Here is a 14,722-nt window from a genome sequence, read left to right as displayed (position 1 = left end):
ATAACTCTCCTCCTTCCTTCCCTCTTCCTATTGCAAACTCCAGGAGAATAGGGCCTTGGTGTCTCCAAGATTAGTACAATGCCTTCATATGGTAGGTACATGTTTCCTGAACTCAGGTGCAAATGTGCGTCTAAGCACTTAAATCAAATGTTATAAATTTTTCTAAGTTCGTGCCTTCACCACCCTCAGTGTATCTGCAGTGAGCCTAGTACAGAGGAGCTAGGTAGGTAGTGGGTGGACTATGTGGTTTTTAATGCTACCAGTGATGACCCCTACGTGGAGACCCCATAGTTTAGCATTAAACCAAGGCATAAAGGAAGTGCAAAAGGGGAATTTGAATTTACTTCTAAATGACCAGGATTAGAACCCTGGTATTTCTTCCCAGGCAACAGCCAGCCCAACCAAGAAACCAGGAAATAGGGCTAGGGATACAATATAATTAAGCTCCCAAGGTGCGAGTTGGCCAGACCCAGGCCCGCCGCAGCCCCCCTCCCCGGAGCTGTCCAGACTCTGCCCACCTCCAGGCCAACTGCAGCTCGCTGCTCTTTCCCAGCAAAGAGAAAAAAAAAACCAAAAACCACCATTCCCTGCACCTTTCCCAGGCCGCCTTCGCCCCATAACAAGAGGAAGCCGCCAGGGAGGCAGCGCGCTCTCCCACTCCTGTCTCGTCTGGCCGGACCAGACCGTCTCCTGTGGCCGGGGGGCGGCGCAGCCGCGCAGAGCTGGAGCTGGGCTCCATCACCGTCCCCGCTGCCGGGCCCGGCTCCCCGTAGAGGGCGCGGGAGACGGCTCCGCCCCGCCGCCCTTCCCCTCTCCCGGCTCCCTGGATCCGAGCCGGGAGGAAATGATGTGTTGCTGCCTGGTTAATCACAGCTCCAGACACTCATTGGCGGAGCTCTCCACTGCCACTTCCTCCTCCTCCTCCTTCTTCTCCTCCTCCTCCTGCTGCTGCTCCTGCTCCTGCTCTTTGCAACCGCCTCCTCCACCTCCTCCTCCTGCTCCAGCTCGCGGGGGGAAGTTTTCTTCTTTTTGTAGCCATCTCTTTCGCCTCCACTCGCAGACTGACTCCTTCCACTTAGCTCCGGTCTCTTGGCTTTCCTTCTTCTTCCTCCCATCCCGCCTGTGCCTCTGCACCTCTGGAAGTTTATTCCTGCAGCTCTTCTTCCTCCTCTTCCTCCTCCCCCTCCCCGCCCATTGCTCTTCTCCCCTCCTCCTCAAACAACCCCCACCCCACCCTCCACCTTCTAGTGGCTGCTGCAAGCTTGCTTCTTGGCAAGAGATGTCGGGTTAAGGGCTGGGAAAGCCCCTGGCTCCGAGAGTATTGGCCCTGCGCAAAGCTCCATTGCAGCAGCCGCCGCCGCTCCATGGGCGGCTAGCCCCTAGTCCTTTACCCAGGGAGAGTTCCGGGGCTCGCCGGCTGTACCGCCCCGCCCCGCCCCGCACCACCCCCGGGGGCTGCCTGACTGTCGGTCCGCCCGAACCGCCAGGCTGGGCTGCGGCACTCCGCCTCACCTACACCTTACTCCAGGATCCAGAGGTGAGGAGCGAATGACCAGCAGGGGCTGGGAGGTGATGGATCTGGGCCGGGGGGTGGGGTGGCGGGGTGGCGGTGTGAGGGAAAAGCGAGGCACACTGTGGCAATAAGGGTGGGTGTATGCTTCGCCCCCCTTCATTCTCTCTTCCCTTCCCAAAGCCTGATACGCTCACAGTGCAGAGCTCGGAAATAGAGCTTGTGTTGCTTGGGTGAAAGCTGAACTGCTGCTGGGGGTATAGGGAAAAGCAGAGAGAAAGAGACCCAGAGTGGAATGGTTGTTTTGCTTTCCCCTCCTTGTTGAGGGGCCTCAGTGTGTGACTGCGACTTGTAGACGGAGCCCGGACGTGTATGCAAAGCGCACACCTTTCTGGCTCTGTTCTCTGTGTAGTAAAAACGAGCGGTGAATCTGCCCCCACCCCTGAAATATCAGTCTCTTCCAGGAGGAATTTTCTGCTGGAGAGACAGAGCCAATAAACTCTGCTCAACTCCCTCCCTCCCTCCAGTTCCTCCTATCTGCAGTTTTAAAAGCTTCAAAGCCAGGAATGTGGGATTCATCTTCTGATCCCCAGAAGGCAAATGTGGTTACAGATGTTGCATGTTACTTTGCCAAGTTTAAAACCCTTCCTTCAACATTGTAACCATAACAGTAAGGAGAAAACCTTGGGCTCACTTAAGAGATATATCTTTGACTTGGGACTGGTAGATCCAGGAACTTCCGTCGGCTTCTAGACTAATTTAACTCTCTTCTGGTGGAGCCAAATATTTCTTCGGTGTGCAAATCAACTCCCCTCTCCCCGACTTTTTTGGGGGGGAGGGTTGGGGGTGTGTGAAACCCATTGCTTTAGAGGAAGGTGGTACTTATGAATGGATATCCATTATAATATTTAACAGAAAACAGTTATTGTTGAACATAGTCATTAATTTGGTTCTTTGAAGCAGTATAAAGGACAAAATAATATATTTTCATTGGCCTCCTGAACATCATTGAAATGTTACCCCTGACTTTTATAAAAACTGTCCCATTAATTGAAACACAGCAAAGTAGTTCTAACAAGAAACCTAGGAAGTTTTGCCTCTACTGTACTCTCTCCTCTTCCCTCTCAGTATTCTTGAATAGGAAGGGGTCAAGGTTGGGGTGATTTGAAATGGAAAACCTTAAATGGAAATGTGTTGTGTTCTGGCACAGACCAGTCCAGGTGGAGTGCCCAGAGTGGAGAGGCCCAGATGAAATGAAAAGGGTGCGACAATGAAGGGCAATGGAAAGGACATTGAATTTAGAATCCTAGACCAGTGTTCAAGTCCTGTCCATCACTTTGCTACTTATATGGTCTTGAGTTATGTAACCTTTCTGGGTCTCAAGTTTACTCATTTGTAAAATTAGGGGGTGGAATCCAATTTATAATCCTGTGTCAGGAGAACTCTAGAAGCCTGCTAGCTTTTTTTTAATGATTAAATTTGTTTTACTTTACACTTGAGAATCAAAAGCTCATTTTACACCAAAATGTAGGAATTAATAGTTACCTTTACATGTCCTTTGGTTGTTTGGGGGGGGGGGTAGTATTTAAAAGCTGTGAATACTCAGTACTGATCACAAGACAAAGAGACCTTTGGTTCTTAGATTTGGGCCACACATGGTCTTTTTCTGTACCACCAAATATAGTTAGAGGAAGTGTTTGTTGATAGTGGGAAGACTGAGAATTGTGATCTTTGGCAATTATTTTAAAACATTTACCAGTTGAAATGGGTAGTTTATGTAATCTGTAGGGAGGCCTAGTTAGCTTTCTAATTTAAAACATCTAGGACATGAATTGATGTTAGAATTAGGTTGGGAGTGGGAAGATCCCTTGTTTAGAGAAGTTATTAGATACCCCTACAATTGGGATTTTTTGTTCATTCAACAAACATTAAGCAGTGTGTTGGACTGTGGTTCATTTTGTGCTAGACACTAGAGATACCAAATTTACAAGCGATTCAGTCCTGGCCCTCAAGGAGGGAAAAAAAAACAACAACTTTTGATTGCATTTTAATACATATTTTTTACAATACAATTTAATACAATATTTTTATGCACTTTTTTGGTTCTTCTCCTTATTGCCTGCCATATATTAGATGATTAATAAATGCTTGTTAATTGATTACCACCATCTTTGGTGGTCTGTAAAATGATAGAGTGAATGCTTATTTTTACCCTAGTTCAAATTAAAGCAACTTCTGTGACAAGGAGATAGTCCCAAACTTGTGGGATTAGATCAGTTAGAGGTGACTATTAAAAATGATATAGGTATTCAAGGTCATCAGGCAAAGACAGAATGAAGACCTCCATATAGTAGATATTTGGGCGCTCAAACTCCGTATGCCTAGTCTGCTGGTGAATTCTTCCATCCTAGATTTTGTCCTTGAACAGGTCTGTATGCCATACCTTAATGATTTCATCAAAACTGTACTTGATTAGCTGGGCTGCTAATAAGTAGAAGACTTTTGATACAAATTACTTGGTAATTTTGTAGGAGGCCTCCAGCTCACCATTTAAAGCGATTCATTATAAGGATGAAACAAAATTTGATTCTGGCTGTTTTACTTTTGCCCTACATTCCCTTCCCCTATAACAATATAGCTTCCAAAATAGTAACATGGGTATAGTAGAGTGCACTTCCTCAAAAATATGAATTGTAACATTCAGAGGTACCCAATGTAAATACCCAGGATCTTACTGGCAACTCTTTGTAGTGTATAATGGATCAAAGAACTCTCAAATACTAATTTAAAAAGTAGTTTAACCCGATGCTGAACAACATCTTTGGGAATGCAACACCACTGTTTTAAATCATTTGGTAAAACTTTGACAGAATCAGACCAACAAGGCCATGAAATGAAGCCATCAGACGTTTTAATTGGAATCAGTCTCAGAGTTTTTTTTTTTTTTAAAGCAAGTATTGGGCAGAGTGTCTTTATTCCTGGAAATTAATATTTTGAATTAGGTTTCCGGGTACAAAATGGTTTCTTTGAACTCCTGGAGTGAAAACTTTGTATTTCTTTCTGTAGCTAAGGCCAGTTCCCAGAAGTCATAAATTGAAGACTTTCTGGAAGAGTTTACTTCTTTCCTTGAGATTGGGCCAGGTTCTGCTCTTACCGGAGAGCTAGGTGATACAGCGAATAGAGTACAGAGTCTGTAGTCAGGAAGGCTTATCTTCCTGAGTTCAGCTCTGGCCTTAGACACTAGTTGTGTGAGCCTGGGCAAGTCACTTAACTCTGTTTGCCTCAGTTTCTTCATCTGTAAAATGAGCTGGAGAAGGAAACGGCAAACCACTTTATCATCTTTGCCAAGAAAATCCCACTGGGGTTGTGAAAAGTTGGACACAGCTGACCTTAAGTGCTTAGATATTTGGTGTATGTCTATACCCTACAAGAATCAAAGCATGAATGACCCTGGTGGAACAGGAGTTAGAGTTTTTTAGCTAATTTCGTATCATTTCAATATTATGGCAAATCTTGTCCTTAAGAAGAAAGGCTTTTGGGGTTGTACTTTCCCCACCATATTGAGCAATTAAAGAGACAGTAATTTCCTTTTCCTATAAAAGTCCAAACACTTTGTCAATCCCCAATGTCTTTCACAGTTGTATAATATTCTCTGCTACAGTGGGCAGCCCTGCAAATGTGAGATTATTTATATGTTCAAAGATTCTTAATTGAACCATGAGCATATTGTTTTCCTGGAGTCATGACTTTTCATTTGTTTAAATTTCTAGTTTCAATATCTGACCAGTATTTCACATTGTCCTTCAGGGTAGTTTAATTTGTTTGCTTTCTAAATTTGGATTTGATTTTTGTCAGTGTGAATGATGCTTTATAACTTTGGTGTCATAGTAGATTTTGTGCTGAACCTTGGAATCAGGAAGACTTGAGTTCAAATCCTCTCTCTCTCTCTCTCTCTCTCTCTCTCTCACACACACACACACACACACACACACATACAAGCTCTGTGTATTCTGGACAATGTCTTAATAACCCTAGAAGGAGCAAGTTTGATTCAAATTTTTTTAGAAGCTTTAAACTCATAAACTCAAAAACTTACGTATTTCTTCATGACATTTTTTCTAGCTTTGTTTTCAGTGTTGCTTAGCATTTACAAACAAGAAAAAAATAAAAGAAACAAAACCTGTAGTCCTTTTCAGACAGTGAGATGAATCAAATTCTACCTCAGATACACTAGCTGTGTGACCCTCGGCAAGTCACTTAATCTCTATTTGCTCCAGTTTCCTCAACTGTAAAATGGAGATAATAATTATCAAAATTAATATTGACAATAAGAACAACAAAAATTAGCTTTGAGATTGTTTGTGGTCTTATACAGGTGAAACTTTCTGAAGAATTTAGCTTGGTATGCGTGGGGTAAATCATGCCGAATTTAGTAGCTAAATCTCCAGAAGCTCAAATTTTTGGTTGTGACATGGGGTAAGAATTAACCTTGGGAACTAGTATTCCTTAGATACTTACTAGCTGTGTGACTCTGGGCAAGAGTTTCCTCATCTGTATAATGAGTTGGAGAATGGCACACCACTCTAGTATGTTTGCCAAGAAAACCCCAAATGGGTTCATAGACAGTTGGGCACTACTGAAAACACTCAACAACAACTATTCCCTGTTCAACTGTTCAAGCCTTGCACCTATCTATATGCTGGAATGGAGTAATCCCTTCCTCAGCCATCCCAATTCTACTCTTTTCCCCCCTTTTCCAGAAGGCCTCTGGGGCTGACTTTTACAACTTTCATTGATCCTTCTTCCTTCTTTGAATTCCTATAGTATTTATTATCAAAATCATTCATTTTGGAATTTGACCATCTACTCTGTAGCACAGGTTTGGAGTTTTTTGGGTCCTGCCACCCCCTTGGGGTCTGGGTAAACATGTTAGCATATTTTTCTATTCCCTAACTCAAACAGTACAGTACATGCACATAATAAGGACTGAGTCAATATACTGTATCCCTGGCAATTTGAAGTTTTATACAGTTAGAAAGCTGCAAAGCTGTATAAACTTTAACATAGCATTCCAAACAGTTTGCAATTAAAACTCATTACATTTAAAGTGCCTATGGCGGATAGAACTTGGAACACCTTTATTTTCATTTCTCAGAGCATACATCTGTGGTTGCTTGTAGTACTCTATAATATTGGAAATGTTCTGAGGACTGTATAATGGAGATGGGGGAGAAAGAAGAGAAACATACAGGACTGCAAGATCATTTACTTGGGACCCTGGTACCTACAGCATGTGTGTGATTTGCTGGCTTTTTTTTTTCTAGAAAGGCAGAGAAAGAACCATTGACTTGCCACCATGCTTATATAGTTATAGAGATGCTTTTCCAAATAAAACTGGGACTTTTTTTTTCCAGCTTGGGTTATTGAAAGTTATTAGACCTCTTTTTTAACTTAAAAAAAATCTTATTGAGGAAGTGGAAACAAAATGACAGGAAGGATGGCATGTGGTTAGAAGGTTTGAAGCTGGGAAAAAATTGGGATGATTAGTAGAGAGGGTGGGTGGACACTGAGAAAAATCTGTCTTAGAGGGAAAAAAAAGTTGGCAGTGAAAAGTGGAGGAAACTGTTGAGGATTGGAGGCCTGGAAGGTCCTTTGAAAAGCTTTCATGGATGGTTTTGAAGGATGCAGGTTTTTGGATCTCTTCCTTTAATTTAGTATATCATCAAATTGCAGCTGCTGGTGCATTGAATTGGATAGTCTAAACCTGTGTATTCACTAGGTTTTTTTTTTGGTATTGCTATTTTCAAAGTAATTTGACAAACATTTATCAGCTACATATTAACTGTGTGTGCTTGGAAAGGAATGGTACAGTGGAAGGTGGTCTGGACTGGTAGTTTATACTTGGGTTCAAAACCTGCTTCTGACACTTAGAACCTTGGGCAAATGGTTCAATCTTTTGGCCTTAGGTTCCTTTTCAGAAAAAAAAAAAGAGAGAGAAGATTGGATTAGATGCCTTTGAGATCCCTTTCAGCTTTAAACTAATGATCCTTTGTGGAAAACACTAATCTAAATATATTTAATAAAAAAAAGAACTATAGTACATATCTTGAGATTAACAGATGCTTGGAAGAAAATCCCTGAAGGACTGGTAGCAGGTTATTGAAACCAAACAAAATTGAATTTGAACCCTTTTCTTTTTGAGGTTATGCATGAGTAAGCCATATCCTAGGATGAGTTCTAAGGAAGAGTCCCTGGAGTTTACATTTTAGAAAGTAGTTGATGTTATTGAATCTTGAGTGGGGCTAATTTGTAATTATGCACATTCATTCATTGGAATGAGAGAAGTTTTTGTGTGGGCTTTATAGTATCCTCCAAGATTGTCTTTCTTAGGCCCTCACCCTGATGCTCTTCTGGAAAAAGGGTCTTTGCTGGTCCCTTTAAATCAGATTAAGGTGACTTAAGAAGAGCTTTACTATACCTTCAAGACTGCTTCATCATCAGCTATTTCTTGAATTGTAGTGCAGCCAAAAATATCAGAAGAGGGGTCTGATTAACTGAAACTAGGAAGGGAGCCATTTATGTGGCTGTCTATTTGGGTTCTACTTGAATTGTCAGGTGACTTAAATTAGTAGAATGGTTGAAAATTTGCTGAGTTGGTGTATCTAAGCAGGACGGGAGTTTGGGTAGGGTTGGCCATAGGTCTCTGTTAAGTATCCCAAAACAGGACATCTTGTGTACAGGAGGCTTCATTGACCATATTTAATCTCCCATCAAAAAATCATCTTAATAAGATGAATTATTTTGCTAACTACATTAGTATTATATGTTGCCAAAGAGTTCCATTTTTTAAAAAATTGTTTATCCTTGGAGGGTAAGGAACACAAATCACAGAAGTTCAATTTTTGATAACAGTTTGGGGTCCCGAGTGAACACCTGTTACAGTTTCAAAGGCAGATAGGGAGTCTGGTGAGTCATCTAGTTACCTGATGGAGATGTCTATCTGCTCTGGCTTTACTTGGAGAAATCTTAGTCGGGTGATTTAGTAATTATTCAATTTAATTAAATTTTGTGGCTTCAACTTGCAAATTTATTTAGGGCCTCTTCTGTATGAGGCACCCTGCTAAGGGATCAGAAGATGACAAGACAGTTCCTGCCTTCTGAGAGTTTACTTGTTGATTAAAGACTGCTTGATCTTTGGTCATTTTAGGTTAGAATTGCAGCCTTTTGAAATTTAGATTCATCTTGGCCTTATCTTGGCTGTTTACTAAAGGATTTCCTCCAACTCTTTGTCTTTCAGTATTTAATCCTTTGATTGGGCCAGTCTCAAGCCTTCCATTCTTGGGGATATCTATGATCCTTTAAAATTAGGACATTTCCAGCACTATCATGTGACTTGCTCCTGAAATGGGTAGGGTCCTTGTGAAGCACTCAGAAAGGAATTTCTTTCCCACTAATCTCATTTTTAACCCAATTATTTCCTCTTCATCAAGCTACAATTTTAAAAATATCACCCTTTGTGCATATAGTTTATTTTTTCCTTACGTACTTGTGAGACAGTAAGGGGTCATGGAAAGGCCATCATACTAATACTAATTAGTCTAGAGTGCTAGATTTAAAGTCTGGAAGATAGAGTTCAGCCAGTCGAAGATACTTACTAGCTTTGTGACCCTGGGGAAGTCATTTAACCTTCTGTTTCAGTTTTCTCCACTGTCAAATGGAGATAATGAGGATCAAATGTGTTAGTATTTGTAAAGCACTTTTCTAACCTTTAAGCACCATATCATGACTAGCTTATTATGGTTGAATTGTGTGTTTAGATCATAAGCAAACAATGGTTCAAGCAAATTCCAACCTCAAATAAAGATGGAAATTTGTATGGATTATTGTAAATTTCAAAATATTTCACAAATAAGGATCACTTCATATTTTGACTTTATCAAAATAAATATTTGAATAGCTCTAGCTTGGTATATGTTAATGTAATTCTTTCTCTCAAGAATCATAGATATACTTTAGAGGGCATCTAGTCCAATCCTCTCATTAGATGAGAAAATTTAAGCCTAGAGAGGTAGAGTGATTTGGTTAATCTCTCTTACACTTAGAAAAATTGTGAATTGAATATAGGTCTTCTTAATCCAAGTTTGCAGCCCCTTCCTGGGGCAGGAGTCAGGAAGACTCATCTTCTATAGTCAAATCTGGCCTTAGACACTTACTAGCTGTGTGACCCTGGGCAAGTCACTAACCCTATTGGCCTCAGTTTCCTCATCTGTAAAATGAGTTGGAGAAGGAAATGGTAATGCACTCCAATATCTTTGCCAAGAAAACCCCAAATGGGGTCATGAAGACATGACTGAAAAACAACTCAACAACACACTCCAAATGTAATCAATGTACTTGCCATTCGACCTTGCTCATTCTTTTTCTTGGCTTCTCAAAAAAGCAGCCCCTTGGGTGGCCAGGTAGCACAGAGACTAAGAGCACCGGCCCCAGGGTCAGGATGACCTCAGATCAATCAGGGCTCAGACACTTAGCACCCACCCAGAAACACCTGGCCGTGTAACCGTGAGCAAGTTACTTAACCCCAATTGCTTAAAAAAAAAAGAAAAAAAAAGCAGCCCATTGGTTTCTCATAAAGTATTTGGGAATGTTCAGTTGGCCCCTAAATAGACCCTTTTTCAAGAGAATATTTGCTCACTCCTTGTTTTAAACAGAGGAATAATCCTTTAAATGTTGTGAAATAAATGTAACATGACATTCACTTTATATAATGTGGCAGATTCCAATATACTGTGGCTCCCCCCCATAATAAAATATCCTGTGTATATGTCATTTCACAAGTTTTGTATCTATTTTAGAATGAAATTATGATCTGAGAGTTGCACATTTTAAAAAATAGTTTTAATTTCACATCAGCTGAAGTTAAAAGGTAATTAAATATATTAGATCTGGCCTAAGTGTCTAATTTTAATTATTGACACATTTTCAAATGGCCTCCTATGATATATTGCTGATAGTCTGGACAGCTGTGATTTTAGTAGGCCTATTGAAGCAGATCTTGAAGATTTGTTTAAGTTTTAATCATCAGAAGGATTCTTTAGAAAGTGTATTAAAGATGAACAGTGGATAGAGTGCTGTACTTGGAGTCCAAAATTGAGTTCAAATTCCAAATCATTCCATCAAATCATTCATTCTCTTTTAGTCTCAGTTTCCTCACCTGTAAAATGAGATTAATGAGCCTTAATTGTTTTGAGGATCAAGTGGTCCCACATGGGCCTACAGAAATGCTACCTATAAAGTATGAACATTTTGAAAGTCACATAGGCTTCACAGCTCATCTCCGTATTAACTGTTGGAAGACGATCTAAATTTTTTTCTTTCATCATAGAAACAAAGTTGCTTTTTCCCCCTTTATATGCTGCAAGTACAGGTCCTTGATACTTAAGAATATAACTTATAAAGCAGTCTATAATGAGAAGAGCATTCCTTGTCCTCCAAAGTCCCTACAAAATACTTATCTCCAAACTTATTCTAGTCAACTAAAAGTAACCTCCTTGTTTAAGAAAAAGTGTCATCTTAATGGCTCCCTATCTTGGATGTGTAAGGTAAGGTTAACAGCCATTAGGCCAAATCTTCCTTGCTGGTCTTAACTGCTTCGATGCCTAACAGGATCCTTTAGAACCAACCGAGGAAGCTGGGGGAGAAGTTGGTATCTGTGATGGAAATATTTACCAGCATGCCCCCCCCCAGTATGTTATTAATAAATATTTAACTCCTCTTATAAAAATGGATACTTGTCTATTTCAAGATATTTGTTGTGAACCTCAAGCAAGTTAATATAGGTAGTTTTTCAAAGCTTTAACTTTGCAGAGCTGTGTAAAAATATAAATTGTTGTTGCTTTTATGGTACCTCACTAGGAAAGGTGTAAATTCTTTCCCTCTCTTCTTTATCTAAGAAGCCTTATCTGTGCTCTTGCATTCAAAATTTTCCCTTTGTACTATTTTTTTGTTTGTTTTTCTAACCATTCCCCAAGGTTCCCATGCCCTGCAGTAGGTTTGCACTCTGTGTGGTACACTAAAGAATACACTCTCTCTCACTTTCTTTATATATATAGACACACACATTCATATACATATGCATGTATGTAGGTATGTATCTGTTCTAGAGGCTTAGTTTCAAAGAATATAAATTCTTTTCTCTTGGGTATTTATTAGGCACCTACCATATACCATGCAGAGGAAGCTCAGTGGATAGAAGTGGCCAGGAGTCAGGAAGACTTGAGTTCAAATTCAGCCTCTTGACACTTCCTAGTTGTGTGACCCAGGGCAAGTCACTTAACTTCTGATTGCCTGACAAAATGGATCCACTGGTGAAGGAAATGGCAAACCACTCAAGTATCTTTGCTAAGAAAACCCCAAATGGGGTCATAAAGGGTCGAACACCACTGAAAAACAACAGGTATGCCAGGCACTATGCTAGGCACTGGAGATACAAGATGATGCCAAGGAATCATGACCAGCTGTAGTATCTTGAGGTCTTTACTTCTCTGTACAATGGGAACAGTGTCAGGGAAGTCATGGTAGAATGAGGGAGACAACTTTCAAACAGCTATGAACAAACAAGATATAGACATGATAAATTGGAGATGATCAGTAGGGAGAAGGCACTAGCAATAAAGGGACTTGGGAAAAGCTTTTTGCAGAAGGTGGGGTTTTAGCTGAGACTTGAAGGAGACCAGGGAAGCTAAGAGGCAGAGATGAAAAGGAAGCTTGATCCAGGCATGGGAGGCAGCCAGTGAAAGCTCTTAGTTAAGAGGTCACTGTTAGTACATGGTGTTGGGAGAGGGGTAGTAAGGTGGAAGAAGACTGGAGAGGTAGGGAGGGCCCAGGATATGAGGGGCTTTGAAAGTAAAACTGAGAATTTTACGTTTGATCCTGGGAGTAATAGGAAGCCACTGGAAGTTTATTGATTGTAGGAGTGAAATGGTTAGACCTACATTTTAGGAAGATCATTTTAACAACTAAGTACCACATAGATTTGAGTGGGGAGAGGTATAAGACAGGGAGATCAACTGTTAACCTATTGAAATAGTTCAGGTCTGTGCTAAAGGTGGCCTTGCCAGAGTGATAGAAGTTTCTGAGGAGATAGAAGAGTAGTATATGAGAGATTTCATAAGGGGAGAAATTACAGAACTTCACATCTGTTTGATGGGAGATGGTGTGGATGTAAACAGTTTAGTAAACTAAACTGCCATTCCCTTATGGAGTTTTGTTGATCATCATTTTTATCTCAAAACTGAAACAATAGAAATTCCTACTCACCTTTTTTCAAGCTTGGCATGCAAACTAACCATTAAGAATCTGACCCTGAAATTCTGATGCTCTGCATTTGAGAGTTGAATGGGGGCAAGGGATAGAAAGCCTTGTAATGCATTGAGCACCCTTTCTGGAAATATGGAGATATTTTGCCAAGAGCACAATAAGGGAGGGCAAAGGGAGGGGGCAAGAATAATTCAAATTGGGTCATGTCTTAAAAGCAAAAAAAGAAACCCTGAAGCCTTCTTTCAACTTTAATTAGTAACATAACAACACATTATAGGACAACTTTCTCTACCAAACTAGAGTCTGGTAGAAGGGAATCGCTTTTGAAAGTCATGTCTGGGAGCCAAGTGTGCATTAGATTAAATTTTTAAAATTTTAATTTTGATGTTTGAGGGGTGGGAGGGCTGTCCGAGGATGAGCTTACAATAACAAAAAAGTTTTGACTGCCTTGCACCTTCTCACATTAAAATTTCAAGCTGATGGTCCATTAGGGATGGAGGCATTTTTTCCATAGAAGAAATTGAAATGGGTGAGTTAATGTTCGATCATTGAATAATATTGTGTCATCCATACTTGTTTCCTTTGAGGGTAAAGCTCTAGCTTTCCTCTGTCTAACTAGTGCTGGCTTTTCTGAAGTGATCCGAGTCGTCTCCTGCAATAATAGTAATCTAGTCCAACCATAAGTACAGGATGAACACTATAATGATTCATAATAGGGAACTGGATTCTGCAGACCCATTGTCAGTACTACTCCAGCTTTTGAGAGGCAGCATCAGAGTAGAAGCTAATACTTGGAATGTAGCCTTGGAGATCACACTATTAATGGTGACAAGGCAAATCTAGATTTGTTTTTCTGCAGAAGATTTTGCACCAGTTGCTCTTCCCCACCCCAGTATGCTGTAAATGGGTACTTGATGCTTGGGGTTTATGGTTTATACAACCTTATGTGATATGAAAAGAACATTCTTTGTACTTAGAAACCCCTTCAAGCTGGTGGAATTGTGGATAGAGCCTCTTTTTGTACACCCAGTGCTTAACACTTGGTATTTAGTTAATGCTTATTGCTTGATAGAGCACTGGGTCTATAGTTAAGAAGACCTGAGTCAAATCCAGCCAAAAGTCACTTACTAGCTGTGTTACCTTGGGCAAGTTTCTTAACTTCAGTAGTCTCAGTTTTCCCAACTGTAAAATTAGGCTTATAATAGCATGTATCTTTCAGGGTTGTTGTGAAGGTGAAATGAGATCATATTTGCAAAGTACTTAGTATAATGCTAGACTGGCACATGGTAGGTAGTGTATAAATGGTAGTTATATTTATTTGTTAATTTACTTATTTATTTACTTATCATCTACACAACCATATTTTCATATATTTGTTCATTCATTTGGTTATTTTAAAAATTATTATTAAGACCAGTCTTACCTTGGCTATTTACTGAATTGTGACCAGCTGTAATATCTTGAGGTCTTTACTTCTCTGTACAATGGGGATAATAGTGCTTTCTACCTTACAGGGTTAATTGTCAGGCTCAGATGAGATATGCTGTATGTGGAAGGATTTTGTAAATGGCTTAGATTGTGTAGCATTGCTATGAGTTTTGTGTTACTTTCCCGTTGATGATTGTGGCCTTGAGTGAAGCTGTAGACAGTCTATTTCTGTAAAACCAAATACTGATGACTTTCTCAGTCCATTGAACAGTTTTTCTCTGGTGTTAATTGGCTCTTGAATTGTTTATTAGATTTTATGAAAAACACTTAAAAAAAGGGCTGGTCAATCTATTACTATTACTCCTACACACACACACATAGGCACACACACTCTTTCTCTCTCTCTCTCTCTCTCTCTCACACACACACACACACACACACACACACACACACACACACACACAC

The 14,722-nt window shown here is 40.4% G+C and overlaps 1 protein-coding gene across 1 annotated transcript in view; it reads left to right on the top strand.

Moving 5' to 3' along the window:
* Window positions 1–865: 865 nt before the first annotated feature.
* ACVR1 (activin A receptor type 1) overlaps window positions 866–14,722 on the top strand; it is a 173,595-nt gene continuing 159,738 nt past the window's right edge. The window contains exon 1 of the mRNA XM_069080075.1: window positions 866–1,537. The gene's annotated coding sequence lies outside the window, so the exon portion shown is untranslated. The remainder of the gene's footprint in view (window positions 1,538–14,722) is intronic.

Source organism: Petaurus breviceps, unplaced genomic scaffold (genome assembly GCF_028583685.1).
Source record: "Petaurus breviceps papuanus isolate PSGF00001 unplaced genomic scaffold, PetGlider_PUasm1.0 91133, whole genome shotgun sequence".
Lineage (NCBI taxonomy): Eukaryota > Metazoa > Chordata > Mammalia > Diprotodontia > Petauridae > Petaurus > Petaurus breviceps.
This window is presented reverse-complemented; position numbering and strand designations above follow the sequence as displayed.